The sequence below is a fragment of the Microcaecilia unicolor genome, chromosome 9, assembly GCF_901765095.1.
Source record: "Microcaecilia unicolor chromosome 9, aMicUni1.1, whole genome shotgun sequence".
NCBI classification, from domain to species: domain Eukaryota; kingdom Metazoa; phylum Chordata; class Amphibia; order Gymnophiona; family Siphonopidae; genus Microcaecilia; species Microcaecilia unicolor.
Window position 1 is genome coordinate 68,609,748 of NC_044039.1, and position 15,613 is coordinate 68,625,360.

Here is a 15,613-nt window from a genome sequence, read left to right on the forward strand (position 1 = left end):
GGGTTGCTGGCGCAATGTAAGAGAGAATTGCTGCAGTGCTGCTGATGACCCAGAAGCCTTCCCTCTGTTGCGCGGATTTCAGGTCAGACAGCCAGCAGCAGTGATTCTTACACGCTGCCAGCAACCCTTTGAACCGGCGCAGCAGAAGAAGGAAGGCAGCTTCGGTCCCTGCATTTTTTTTCTTCGATCGTCGCCGGCAGCGCTGCCATTCACACAGGCAGCTTCGCTCCCTTCGGCCGCGTCCATCCGGCCCATTCTGATGCACTTCCTGTGTACGTAGGGCCAGATGGACGCAGCAAAGGGGGGCGGAGCTGCCTGTGTGAATGGCAGTGCTGCCGGCGACGATCTAAGGAAAGAATGCAGCGCTGGCGGGGAGGAGAACGAATTTCCGCGAGCGACGTGGGCGGGCGGGCCTGGACGGAGTGGGTGGGCCTGGGCCCACCCAGGCCCACCCGTGGCTACGCCCCTGCCTTGTACCTTAAACGGCGAGATCTAAGTGTTCTGCAAAGCTTACTTTCCAAATTTTGGGGGGCAAAAAAGCGGTCTCAGTTAAGTTACAGAAACCTTGTGGGTAACTGGAGAGCTGGGGGACTGGGTGTTCCAGATATCAAGCTCTATAATAGGGCGTGTTTGTTGCACCACCTGGGAGACTGGATCCAACAGACGGAGGCATACACCCCGCTGCAAATGGAGGCGGCACTTTGTAGCCCTTTGCATTTGCATTATGTATTGCATGCTGCATGGAAAGATCTACCGATGCAATTGAGACGTAGTGTCCTGATATGGCCTATGAAGGAGGTGTGGAAGGACTTAGCACGGACATGGGCCTTTAATTATCACTATAGTAGGCTGTTTCCATTAAAGGGAAATGGCCGGTTTCCTCCAGGAATGGGCAGTTCGGGCATGAGAGTATGGGAGGAGCGGGATATCACGTTTCTGCAAGACATATTGGAGTCCAGTGGTGGTATTAAATCATTGGGGGAGCTACAGATTGAGGCCTCTGATTGGGGGCGAGATTTGCTTATGAACAAGTAAGGCATTGCATAGCATCACTGCCTAGAGATTCCCTTAGGGTGGATTTAAAGTTAAAGCTGGAAGAGCTGCTTGAAACGGTGACCGGGGAGCCCATTTCGATATCAGTCTTGCATAAAAGGCAATTGAAATTGTGCCCGCAATGAGATTTAGAGCAAGTGGCGAATTGGTGGTCGACAGATATAAGGATAGGAATCACTACACAGGATTTGCTGAAGGGCCTGAGGGGGATTCAGAAATGGGTACAGAGTGCAGAACTCCGGGAGTGCCAGGTGAGAGTGATATACCGGGCGTACACATCTCAACAGCGGTTGTACAATATGGGCTTCCTGGAGTCTGCTCAGTGTAAAAGATGTGGGGCAGAATCTAATAACTTTTATCATGCCTTTTGGAAATGCTCTGCTATAACCGCCTTTTGGATTAGAGTGCGTAGGTATATAGAGGGGTTGGTGGGGCATCCAATATGACAACAACCGGAGCGTATGCTAGTAGGCTGCAGGGCGCCTGTAGAGGGGGGATCAGCACATCAGAATGCACTGGCCCACAAGGCTTTCCTTATGGGGAAAAAATGTATATTAGTTTACTGGACACGAGACAATCCCCCCTCCTTTTGGCATTGGCGCAATCGCTTTCATGCGTTGTTGCTAATGGAGCTTCAGGACTCTTTGCGTGGCCCCAGGCCCAGCGTAGCTTTATCTCATTTGGGAAGGATACATTAATTCATTGGCACCTAAGATCCGGAGCCATATTCTAAATAAGCTTGGAGGTTTGACAGAGTCTTCCGATGCAGGCAGTGGTAGATAGAGGGGTATATCAGATCTCCCATTAGTGGAATGATGACCATAGTGAGGAGGCGGTAGAGGGTTGGGGTGGGGGTGGGGATGGGAAGGGAATTAGTTAGGGCTGGGGTGTCTTTATAACAAAGGGAAGAAGTGCAGCTTGTTGGGGGGAGGGTCATCAGAGTTCAGGCCCTCCTTGTCCCTTTTTTTTTTTGTGGGGAGCTTGGCTATTCCCTGGGTGGAAGAGTCATTTTAGCCGAGGAAGTTTGGTGGTTGATTGTATAACTAGAGTGGGGGGGGGGGGGTTGGTTGACTGTGGGAGAATTTGGGGATGAACGACAAACTGCTTATGGAGTCGGTGGTCGGGGAGTTATATCCAGGTACAGAGACTCCAAGGATGGATGCTTTGTCAAAGTCCCCAACATTGTTGATTGCTGGAGCTGTACATAATCATGAGGGAAGGGAGATACATGTTTAAGCTTAGATGGGGATAACGGTATTTGGATGTTTCAGAAGGCCTCTGCATGCCGGAGTCTTGACTCAGTGAGAAGGGGAAAGGAGGTTTAGTTAAATTGTTATTAATAAACCCTGTTGAATAGAATGTTAAGTATCAAGGGGAAAAGGGGGGGGGGGGGATAAAAGTTAAAAGATTAATGAAGGTGTGTAATATTCGACATTTATTGAAACTACTGTTCTCTGGTTGATTGTAATGACAATTATAACATGCAAATATAAGTTTTGTGCTTCATTAATAAAACTGTTGAAACTAAAAACATTTCAGGAACCTACTATAACTAAGACAAGGCTGTCAAAGGACAGAACAACTATAAATAACCTCAGTAATCAAATAAGAAAGAATAAATGCCATTATATGTCATTATGTGTATATGTCATGCAAGACTTCAAAACTGACCCCCTTAACCTGTTACTATTCTCACAGTCATAACATTAGGTACACGATTTCCTTCCAGACCCTGGAAGTAGTACACTGCAATTAACTTGGGAATGAGAAATATAGCAGAATAGCAAATAAATCTGAATTTCCAAAGAATCTAATAGAGGGGCATAATTGAAAGGGATGCCCAAGTTTTGCTGAGGTTGTCCTCGCAAAACATCCTGATGGAGGGGCGGAGAAACCCGTATTATCAAAACAAGATGGACATTTTGATAATATGGGCGGGGACACCAGTGGCGTTCCTAGCTTGGATTGCACCCGGGGCGGATCGCCGATGTGCCCCCCCCCCCCCCCCCGCCTGCGAAATTACAACTTCCCCCCCCCCGGTAAAATGACACCCAACCCCGGGTGCACGCCGCTGGGGGGGGTGCCATGGCGCGCGGCTGTGGGCTTCGACTTCGCTAACTTCCCTCGTTCGCTGCAGCTCCCTCTGCCCCGGAACAGGTTTGTTCCGGGGCAGAGGGAGCTGCAGCGAACGAGGGAAGTTAGCGAAGTCGAAGCCCACAGCCGCGCGCCATGGCACCCCCCCCAGCGGCGTGCACCCGGGGCGGACCGCCCCTTGGTACGCCACTGGGGGACGCCCAAATCTTGAAATTTAGGTCATCCTTAGAGTTGGTCGTCCCTAGACTTGGTTGTTTCTGATTTTCGGCGATGATGGAAACCAAGGACGCCCATCTCAGAAACGACCAAATGCAAGCCCTTTGGTCGTGGGAGGAGCCAGCATTCGTAGTGCACTGGTCCCCCTCACATGCCAGGACACCAACCGGGCACCCTAGGGGGCACTGCAGTGAACTTCAGAAATTGCTTCCAGGTACATAGCTCCCTTACCTTGTGTGCTGAGCCCCCCAAAACCCACTACCCACAAGTGTACACCACTACCATAGCCCTTATGGGTGAAGGGGGGCATCTAGATATGGGTGGTGGGTTTTGGAGGGCTGACATTTACCACCACAAGTGTAACAGGTAGGGGGGGAATGGGCCTGGGTCCGCCTGCCTGAAGTGCACTGCACCCACTAAAACTGCTCCAGGACCTGCATACTGCTGTGATGGACCTGAGTATGACATTTGAGGCTGGCAAAAAATATTTTTAAAGATTTTTTTGAGGGTGGGAGGGGGTTAGTGACCACTAGGGGAGTAAGGGGAGGTCATTCCCGATTCTCTCTGGTGGTCATCTGGTCAGTTCAGGCAACTTTTTGTGGCTTGGTCGTAAGAAAAACAGGACCAGGTAAGGTCGTCCAAGTGCTTGTCAGGGACGCCCTTTTTTTCCATTATGGGTCGAGGACGATCCATGTGTTAGGTATGCCCAAGTCCCACCTTCGCTATGCCTCCGACACGCCCCCCCCTGAACTTTGGTCGTCCCTGCGATGGAAAGCAGTTGGGGACATCCAAAATTGGATTTCAATTATACCGATTTGGGCGACCCTGTGAGGATGCCCATCTTCCGATTTGTGTCGAAAGATGGGCATCCTTCTCTTTCGAAAATGAGCCTGATAGTGTCACATCAATTCATTTTAGTTGCTTTGATCTGAGAAGAAAGGTTAATTTACACAACCTGAATTTCTTACACTGCAGCTTGAACCCTAGGCTCTTAACTAGTCATGAAAAAGCTGCATGACAGTGTTGAAATGCAGTGAGGTCACCCACGTTGAGTACTTTCCAGGTGTTGATGCTACAGTAGGTTATTCATCTAAACTAGGATTTACCTTCTGGATGAGTAATTTCTCTGAAACTGGGCAGCGAGATAACAGAATAGGAAATTGTATGAACTGGATCCAACACACAGTTGATATCATTTGGCTTGCAAGCTTTAATGCAGCGAGTGGTATCTCCCCTTTCAATCCTAACCAAAAGAAGAACAATGTAAATAGAGATCATTTATATAACAGGCATTTTCATTTGTCTTCAAGAAAGCTACATTGATGAAATACTGAATTACAATGTGAAAGACTTTTCATAAGACATGTAAAAAAAAAAAAAGCTGCACCTCCTAGTCTGTCCTGGGATTTTTTAAGTCATACTTGACAATCAGGAATAGTATCATTCTATTAAAAATGTTGCTGGTAGGACAGTGCTCTATGCTGCCAAGACAAAGAATTAGACAAGTCCAGAACTCAATTCTTGCTTGTTGGGCCAGCAGTGACAAGGAAAGCTGTAGAGGCACCAATCAGAAAACATGGGGGAAAGATCTCAGTCATTATGTAAGAGGAATAGCTTTGAATAGATTTAGGATTCACTTGTACTAGGCTTTTAAGGGAGCAATGACTGAATTAGAGAGGGTTTTAATTTTCTTTCTCCTATTCCCAATAACTCCAGTACAATTTCTCTTCTTTATATTGTCCATTTCCAATCTCTTTCTCTATCTGAAACCACTGCATACCTCAATCCTGGTCCTCCAAATCAGCTCTAACCCTACACATGCAGGTCACACCACAATGTTTCCACCTAATTTCTCTTCCTCTCCTTTCCCCTTCTTCTCTGCCTTTCTCATTTGCCCTGTGGAATGCCCACTCTGTCTCCAACAAGCTTTCCTATATCCACAACCTCTATCTCTCCATCTGTAAGCACTAACTGAGATTTGGTTTTGCCCTGAAGACTCTGCTTCAGCTGTTGCCATGTGTGATGGAGGTTACCTTTTCTCTCATATTCTTTGCCTGCTTGGCCTTAGATGTGTTATCTGGCTACTACTCTCGCCCTCTTGTAGATTTCAACCCCTTCTTGCACCTCAGTCTCTCTACTTTTTTTCCTTTGAAGTCCAATCCATCTGTCTACTCACTCTTCTACCTCTCCGAGTACCAGTCATTTATTGACACCCTGATGTCCCTTTCTTCCTTTCTCACTGACTTTGTCTCCTGGCTTTTCTTCGTTCTCGAACCCTCATCTCCATCCCTCATTCTTGGGAATTTTAACATTCATGCTAATGATCCCTCTGACTTTTATGTCTCTTAGTTTCTCATTTTAACATCCTATTTCAATCTTCATGTGCTCCACTACCCTACTCACCAGAATAGCCATAGTCTTTATCTTGTCTTCTTTGCCAACTGCTCACATTCCCTTTATTATCTAAGCTACTTGAATGTACTGTTCACTTCCATTGTCTTGACTTTCTTTCATCTCAAGCTATTCTTGATGCACTTCAATCTGGCTTCTGCCCTCTACATTCAACTGAAACAGCCCTTGCTAAAGTCTACAATGACCTGTTCCTGGCCAGATCCAAAGATTTCTACTCTATCCTCATCCTTCTTGATCTGCTGCTTTTGACATTGTTGATCACCACCCTACTCCTTGATACACTGTCCTCCCTTGGGTTTTGGGGCTCTGTTCTTTCTTGGTTTTCTTCTTATCTCTCAGAAGAAATCTGCCTATGTGGAGAACTCTGTTGTCCCACAGAAAGAAGCAGATAGAAGGGGAGATAGAGGGAAAATGACCACAAACTCCAAAGATGAAAAGGCCACTCTTAAAGCTTGAGAATATTTATTTATCAAAGACTTGACACAGTACTGTGTTTCATCCAAAAGGCCTGTCTCAGAAGTCTAAAAATGAATATATATTTAATAAAGAATAAGTGAAGAAATAAAATATAAGTAATAAATGTGAACAGCAGATGTATACATAAAAATAATTTGGTCAATAAAATAAAATAAAGATATTTTGAAAAAAGGTAAAAGAGATATATATACACACATAAAAACAATGTTGAATCCAAAAGATTATACGGAATTGTAAAACATTTATACTAAAATATTATTTGAAGATTAAATGTTAAGAAAACAAAAGGAACAATGGATCAATGAATACTTATATAAAAATATTTAAATGAAAAATGTATACAAACAAAAATAAAGACGGGCAATTACATGTAAGTGGACTTATCTTTTTTTTTTACAAATTGATCCCAATAGATTGGTCTATAAAATATACATCACAAAAATATACATATATTGTGAATGATGTCCCAGCAACCATGAAAAACATCTGTTTATGCAGTCTCAGAAAAAACTCCCTTGATGAGAAGAATAAGAAAATTATAGGGAGTACTATTATCTATTTACATGTGTTAAAGTATACACAACATTGGTATATATACTTTAGAAATGATAAGTAGTAGTAGTAGTAGTCAACAAACGACTCAACCCAAGAAACAGCATGCTAATGTTTGAAACAAAGAGTGACGTGTTAATGTTGGTGATGTCAGTACCTGTAAAGATGCCAAACTCATGATAAATAGTAATGGCAAAGACGTAAAGTTAGAAAAATCATATTAATGGCATTTTTACCGGGCAATCTAGAGAAACCAAACTCGTATTCATAAATTTGCTATCAGATGGTCTGGGTGACTAAAAAAATGGTGTGTCTGCAATAGTTCAGAAAAATATATAGAAAAACGTACACACATCTTGTAATAGTGATCATAATAAAGTTCGATTATTTTAAGGAACAGACTTTAATATATTTGTTCTGTCTGTTTGCCTGTCTTATCTAGATTGTAAGCTCTTTGAGCAGGGACTGCCTTTTTTGTGTATGGTGCACAGCGCTGCGTATGCCTTGTAGCGCTATAGAAATGATAAGTAGTAGTAGTTAATATATAATTAAAATGACAAAATGATGCTCAAAAATCTAGTGTGTGCTGTTATCTAATGTAAATAAATAATTTAATTGATGATGTTGCGCTGAGGCCGATATAAAAGATTGCAAACTGCTAGTACAGATCTTACCTTGAAAAAGGCATTTGAAGCAACAATGTGAGTCTACCAATCTGATTGTAAAAATGTCAGATTAAAGCAGGACATTCTGATAGTGTGTCATCTTTTAAATGATTCGAAAAGGCGTAAAAAATGCCAGGCGTGACATATGTGGTGGAAATGATATCACTTCCTATAGTGGCAGGGGGTATTGGGTGGGAGCGGGGATAGCCTGGTGCGCCCAGTGGCAGTGGGGGTGTCCGGGGGGGGGAGAAAAAAGAAAGACTGAGATGCTGGATGGAGAATGGAGTGGGGAGGGGGAACAGATTCCGGATGGAAGGGAGGAGAGATGGGACAGATGCAGGATGGAGGGGGGAGGTGGGCAAGATGCTGGATGGAGGGGGGAGGGAGGATAGATGCTGGGTGAGAAGGAGAGAGGGGACAGATGTCAAATGGAAAGAGGGAGAGGAGGGACAGGCACTGGATGAGGGGGAAAGAGGGGATAGATGCCAGATGGAAGGGGAAGAAAGGATGCAGATGTTGGATGGAACTGGGGAGAGAGAGGGGCCTGGGTGGATGGAAGTGAGGAGAAAGAGGGGCCAGATGCTAGATGGAGGAGGGAGAAAAAGAGGAGAAACTCTGGATGGAAGTGAGGAGAGAGAAGGGGCAGATACTGGATGGAAAGGGAGAGAGAGGGAGGGGGCAGATGCTGGATGGAAAGGGGGGGAGAGGGGGCAGACGCTGGCGAGAGTTAAGAAGAGATCGAGGAAAGAAGAAACAAGAGACTGAGAGCAACACAATTAGAAAAAGTAAACAGCCAGACAACAAAGGTAGTAAAAATGAATTTTATTTGTAGTTTAGGATAAACTAGTGTGGTAGCTGTGTTAATAAATTCAGAAAATGGAAATAAAGCGATATCTTTATTGGACTAATTTTAATACATTTTTTACTAATGTTTGGAGACCCAACCCTCCTTTCTCATGCCAGAACAGAATACCTTAACAGCAGTATACTGTCCTGACCTGAGGAAAGAGGTTTTGGCCTCTGAAAGCTAATTGAAAAATGTATTTAGCCCAATACAATAGTATCATCATATTTTCCATGTTTTGTTTTATTTGTATTTGTTAACCTATAGTATAGTGATTGAAATATGTCAGTTTTTGAAATTTGTATCTGCGGGCGGGGGAATAGCAGAAGCGCAGCGGTCAGAAAAGAACATGCTCACCCCCGCAAAGGCCACTAGACCACCAGGGCCCTTCAGGTAGGACCGGGATGGCGTGGGTGTTGGGCCCAGACCACTCTGTGCCTGGGGGCCCAGACCACGTTCAGTCTGCCCCTGGTCATCATGCTACTCCCCACTTTGTCTTCCTCACTTCCCTTGTCTCCTCTAGCGCCCTCTTGTGGGCTGCTTAATTCCAATCGAGAGCTCTCCTGTTCCTTGTGTAAAGCATCACTGTCAGGTTTTTATCATGAAGTTGTGAACATTTCTGCTCACTGTGTCCACATCCTTGTCCCTAGGGTAGGCCTACAGCATCAGGCTCATGTGACAGTCCATCCTCTAAGTTATCCTGGTCTCTCTTTCCCTGATGCTGCCATCATCTTCTTTCTCAGGCTTGGCTGGGTTGTTCACTTCCTAGCCTGCCACTTCATGGCCCAGTCGTGCTGTAGGCTCATACTTACAGTTTCTTGGCCCTGTTCCTCTACTTGCCTGGACCTGAGCCTTCTAGAGCCCAGCTCTAGGTCCTAAGTTACAGCTCTCTTGAAGCAGCTCAAACTTCTGGCTAGCGACCTGTATGGCTTTTCCCAGGTCCTTCTGATATACAGCCCCTCCTCCAGGACCTCCTTAAATTATCCATTTGGAGGATAGTTCCTTCATGGTTGCCCAGACCTAAGCCTTGCAGGCTTTGAGCACTTCCATTGATGGTTGCTTCTCTTCCATCGTCAAGGCTTTCTTTAGTTGGTCTTTCACCATATGTCTGTTCCTCCTGGTGACCACTGACTCCTTCTCAGGCCTAGTGACCACTGTCTCTGGCTCTTTTAAAACCTCACCCTTGGATACATCCATTTGACTCAGTGGAGCCTGGTTCTGTAGGAGATCGTGCAGGACTCCCATCATATTATCCAGTACTACTACTTCCCTTTAATACTCCTGCACCCTTCCATGCTCTGTGCTGGGACCTTGTTGCCACTTGGTTAGCTGCTGGGTTAACAGCCTTTTCCACTCCGCCAGAGCGAAACATTCTTCCTGGACCGCTCTCAGCCTCTCCCAGGCTCCCTGTCTCCAAAGGCTCAAGACTTGTATCTGATTTTGGAGCATAGTATTTAGTCCTGCCAGCATATGAAGTTGTGCTAGTGTCCCATTATGACTCCAACTAATTCCAGTCAATTGCCCTTGCAACTCTGTATACTGCCATAGAGGTACTGAAGTTGCCAGTGCCTGCTGCATCTGCCTGGCTTCCAGGCTTGCAGCCTCTACTTGGGTCTGGGTCATCAGTAGACAAATATGGTTCATTAGCCCATTTATATTCTGTTGTTGTGGGGTCTCCAGGGTCAGCTGTGCTCAGGGTAGTCAGCTACCACTGCCCCCTCCAATTGCTGTTGCAAAATTTGTAGCTGAGAGATCATCTTCTTTTCATGTTCCCAATTACTTTTCTCCCCACATAGGGCTTGATAATTCTTTTTGAGTTGGTCTTCTCCATCATAGCCTTCTTTCATGAGAAGGGTCTGCTGCTTAAGGACCTCCTGTAGCTGGCTTCATTCTGCCAAGGCTTTATCACGTTGCTCCACAACCGCCTGGGTAAATTCTTTTGCTTCCTCCAATTCCTTAAGCTGCTCTTGTCCCCTCTTATGCAGGGAGACAAGGGAGGATTCCATCAGGGCTACTTGTCCTCACAACTAGATAATCTCTTCCTGATAATCTAAAAAGTCCCCCACGGACTGGAATTCCTTGGCTTCTGGCTGCAGGGTAGTCCTTTCAGCATCACTGGCCAAGAGTTGGCCCACAACTCTATTTCCTTGGCCCATTGCTCAAGGGCTTCCTTTCTTTCCTTTATTTGTTTTGTTCTCAATACAAAATTGTTGTACATAACAGAGAAAGGTATGTAATACAACAACTCATTCATCAAACAAGTATACACAGCTGCAATAACTAAGTAAACCCGTACATAAACTTGTACAATATGTTGTCCGTTGTAATAAGGAGCCCCTAATCCTTCTGTATTGAGTTTTCATTTTACCCCTATCATCCAATCACACATAGTCCACCTCACCAATCATGCATGTCCATCCACAACATCCAACCCCTTGCACCCTCATAACCTAAATCCCCCCTCCCCCTCCTAACCCAACCTGTTTAGACAGGAAGCCCACAAATAAGCATATTGGCGATTGATCAATTTAGGTGAACTACGAAATCTCTGGATCTCGTATTTGCCTACCTCCCTCATTTTGGCCTTCCACAGCTCCCCCGTTATCCTTTCCGAGGATATCCAATAGTGCAAGATAATTTTCTGAACCAACAACAACGACACATAAATAAGTCGTCGTTGTGGGAATCTAAGTCCTTGAGTCACCAATAAGGATTGGTCCCCCAATAATAAAGTCGCATAGTCCCACTCCAAGGCAGTACAAAGGGACAATTCCTTGATGTGTTCCACATTCTTTGCAGCCAGTAAACCTCTCTGAACTTGGAGCTGGCACTACACCTCTACCAGCTCCTGGTGGAGGGATTTCTTCTCCTCTCCTAGGCTACGTACATAGGCAGATGCCTCTTCTGAATCTTCAGACATCAGTTGAAGGCGGTCTCTGGTTTCCTCCAACTCCCTATACAAATTTTTAAATTGGTCCGGAACCTCTACCGGATAATCTTGGAATGGTACCTCCTTTTCTCCTGATTGAAACATCTTTGCAGAAGGACAATTCTGGTCTTCATAGTGGTGCCTAACCTTCCACCTGGTTGATGGCCTACAGAGTGAGGACTTACCCTCTTGTCCTCTCCTGACCTGGGTCAAGTCACGTGACTGCTTTCCTCCTGGGGCCTCTTGGAATACCCCAGGAGGTTTCTTGTTAGTCACTCTTTGTGACTGCTTTTCAGCTTTTTAAAAATCCTTTCTTCTCTTCTCTTCCATAGTGCCCCATTTCCAAGGCCTGTAGTTCTCTACATTCACCGGCTGCTATTGAAGGGCTATCCAGGCTTCTTGCTATTCTTGCTCCCAAACTCCCATTGTTTAGCTTGTTTCCTTACTCCTTGATAAGCACAGCACTGGCTTCCCAGCTGTGTACACAGAAACCCTGGCAAAACAGTATTCCACTCCAGGTTTTCCACTTCTCCTGTTGCAGCTTGGAAGTGCAGCAAGTTCTATCTCTGGCACTGGCTTGGAGTCTTCCACTCCCTCTAGTTTGCTGCAGTGGCATAACCAAGGGCTCAGGCCCACCCAGTAGCAGCACACCTATGAAGTGTCTGGCAGGGATTCTCAAGCCCCACCAGCCAAAAATTCCTGTCCTTCCTGCATACTAGCCTTCCCTCTGATGTATTCCCGCCTATGCGGAAACAGGAAGTTGCATCAGAGGGAAGGCTGTGGAGCCAACATGAGCAGTGTGTATTATTTGCTGCTTGCTGCCAGTGAAAATATGCTTTTTAAAAGGTATGGGGGGAGAGGGATGTTTGAGAAACCATATGGCATGCAGGCTACGCCCCTGGTTTGCTGTGCCTTCCTCAAGACAACCAGCTCCAGCTCTGCCTGTATTTCTACTCCAGACCAAGTTCCTAAACTGTTCCAGTTGCAACTTCCCTGGCAGCAGTTTAGTGTTTAAGAAGTTCCTGGTCCAGCTCCACTACTAGAGTCTGAACCAGCTTTGCAGACTGCTCCAGCAACAACAACAATTCTTAGTTTCGCTTTTCACTCTCACTGAGCACCTCCTTTTTTAGAAGCTGCTTCTCAGTTAATTACACTGCTTCCACAGCTGTTTCTTTTTCATCAGGTGCATTCAGTAGCTGCTTAATCCAACCCCAGCTCATCAGAACCCTGCTTTTGTAGCTCTCTTCTCTGAAGCCAAAACACTCTCTCACTACTGCTCTTCCAACCAGGAGCAGTCTCCAGGGTTTCACTTGCATTCTCATTTCTTCTGAGCCCTCCAGGCCAGGTTTTCTTTGTTGTGCAGAGCAATCTTAGACCTGCAAGGCTCTCTAAAACCCATAGAGAGAGGAAAAAAACCCTGCTTGACCAGCTCTTACTGTTTTCATTTTCCATCTCTTTCTAAGACAAAGCTACCTTCCTTAGCCTTTTGTACAAAACTCTCCTATCCCCAAGCTGTACAGAGGCCCCCAACCATGGAGATCCATAGGTTGCCTTTTATGCAAAAGCACAAAAATCCCCAAGCTCCCACCATATGTGATTATCCAGCTTATAATCGAACGAGAATAACGCCCAAGTTCCGACCTAAATCGGGAGATGGGCGTTCTTCTCACAAAAACAAATAAAGCGGCATAATCGAAAGCCGAACTTTGGACGCTTTCAACTGCACTCCGTCGCGGATGCGGACAAAGTTGACGGGGGAGTGTCGGAGGCGTGGTGAAGGCGGAACTGGGGCGTGGTTATCACCCGAACAGAGATGGGCGCCCTTCGCCGATAATGGATGCGTTTGTAGCTAGAATTTAGGGCACTTTTCCTGGACCCTGTTTTTTGACGAATAAGGCCCCAAAAAGTGCCCTAAATGACCAGATGACCCCCAGAGGGAGTTGGGGATGACCTCCCCTGACTCCCCCAGTGGTCACTAACCCCCTCCCACCACAACAAATGATGTTTCACAACTTTTTACTTTCACCCTCAAATGTCATATCCTCCTCCCAAGCAGCAGTATGCAGGTCCCTGGAGCAGTTGTTAGGGGGTGCAGTGGACGTCAGGCAGGTGGACCCAGGCCCATCCCCCCCCTACCTGTTACAATTGTGCTGCTTAATGCTACTAGTCGTCCAACCCCCCCAAACCCACTGTACCCACATGTAGGTGCCCCCCTTCACCTCTTAGGGCTATAGTAATGGTGTAGACTTGTGGGCAGTGGGTTTTGAGGGGGATTTGGGGGGCTCAACACCCAAGGGAAGGGTGCTATGCACCTGGGAGCTCTTTTACCTTTTTTTTTGTTTTTGTAAAAGTGCCCCCTAGGGTGCCCGGTTGGTGTCCTGGCATGTGAGGGGGACCAGTGCACTATGAATCCTGGCCCCTCCCACGAACAAATGCCTTGCATTTATTCGTTTTTGAGCTGGGCGATTTCATTTTCCATTATCGGTGAAAAGCAAAAACGCCCAGCTCACACCTTGGCGAATAAAACATGGGCGTCTATTTTTTTTAAAAAATACGGTTCACTCCGCCCCTTCACGGACCCGTTCTCGGAGATTAACGCCCATGGAGATAGGCGTTTCTGTTGGAATGTAATTGTATTTTACATGCATTGCCTGTCACCTATTATTTCTCTGTGATTACTCTGTGACCTCTGATGTGAATTACTTAGAGAGGTCACACAGCTATGTAACTTCCTGTGGGGGTTAGACACAGCACATGCAGCACATGGAGCACATGGAGCTCATGATCTCTCCTAACCTGAGAGGATCTATGGTGGTGTGAGCATCCATTACCATCTAAGCACATGGAAGGAGCTGATAATACAAATGTATAGTAATATGTATATATAAGCCTGTCTGATTATAATCTAACTGCAAACTGTGAGTAAACAGATGTTTTGTTACTTCAACTTTAAAGTGACTCAGCAGTGAATTATTCAGGGGTGAATGAGAGAGAGATGAAGAAAGAAATTAACATTTCTAAAGCTGAAGCTGTGTGTACTAAAATCTGCTAATTATTTACTACAAATAATCCAACAAAAGGGTTATGGGCCCAGGGTCCAGGAATTGAAAAAGAAGAGAAATATTACCAGGCAGAAAAAAAGGCCACATTTTTTCTCTTAAGTTTTAAAGGAAAGATTCAGTCTGTCTCTCTCTCCCCCCACACAGCAGACAGAAGGCTAAGAAAATGGCTGAGGGAAGAAATTCACCATTGTTCTACTCTCTCAAGGTGCCTAAATTAACTGAGTTTAATTATCAGCAGTGGGAACTAAGATTCATATGTCTCCTTCGAGCAAAAAGATTAAATATATGCTTAGACCAAGACAGAACAGCTGAAAATATGGCTGAATGGGACAATGCAAACTATTATGTGAAGTGCATGCTTTTGGAAGCTCTCTCAGAGAAACAAGCCATATTAGTGGAGGGAAAAGATACACCAAAGGACATTTTATATAAACTGAGAACTATGTATGCAACTACATATGCAAAGCAGCAACCAATTTGGCTGGCAGAGTTGAATGAAACTAAATTAAGGGATAAAAGTAAATGTAATGATCACATTATGCATCTTATGTCTTCATTTCAAAAGCTAGAACTTTCTGGAATTCCCATGTGTGATGCATTGAAAAGAGCATTTCTTTTTACCTCACTATCAAAGAAGTTTGATGTTTTTAGGTCTGTAAATGAGGCCATTGAAGGGCAATCTTTTGAACAGACAACATCAAAACTAAGGCAGGAATGCATAATAAATGATTCTGAGGAGATGTGTTCTCAAAGTCAGTCAGAGAGAAATGAAACAAATTTCGTGGCAAAGAACAGAGGAAGGCGGAGCTATGGGAAAACTCCACCCAAGGGCAAGCTGATTTGCTACTCATGTGGAAAGGAGGGACATGTATCTAAATGGTGTAAGGAAACACAAAACACTCCCTCTAGCTCACCTAAGCCAATGGAACTAAAGAATTTTCAAACCAGGAAATGTATGAAGGACAAAGATAAACACAAGGGCTTTCTAATGGCAGAAAAATCTTTGACTATGGTAAATAATAATTCAAATGAAAGTACTTGGATTTTGGATTCAGGGAGCACATGCCATTTAACCAATTGTAAGAATTTCTTTCAGGAAATGTGTCCAGAGGAAGGTATTCTTAAAACTGCAAACGCAGGGACTGCTAAGATCCAAGCAAAAGGTATTGGATTCTTAAAATGCAAAGTGTCTAATGAAGTTAAAGAAATTCCTGTAAGTGATGTCTTGTATATTCCCCAAGCAGTTTGTAATATGCTTAGTGTATCTACATTAGATAAGAAGGGATTTGTGATTCATTTTGAAAACAGT

General features: G+C 45.0%; 1 protein-coding gene across 4 annotated transcripts in view; it reads right to left on the reverse strand.

The window, feature by feature from the left end:
• The window catches only part of FBLN1 (fibulin 1), a 1,130,965-nt gene that overhangs the window by 140,916 nt on the left and 974,436 nt on the right, over positions 1-15,613 (reverse strand). For all 4 annotated transcript variants that reach the window (XR_003943425.1, XR_003943426.1, XR_003943427.1 and 1 more), the window contains exon 15: positions 4,470-4,606. The gene's annotated coding sequence lies outside the window, so the exon portion shown is untranslated. The remainder of the gene's footprint in view (positions 1-4,469; positions 4,607-15,613) is intronic.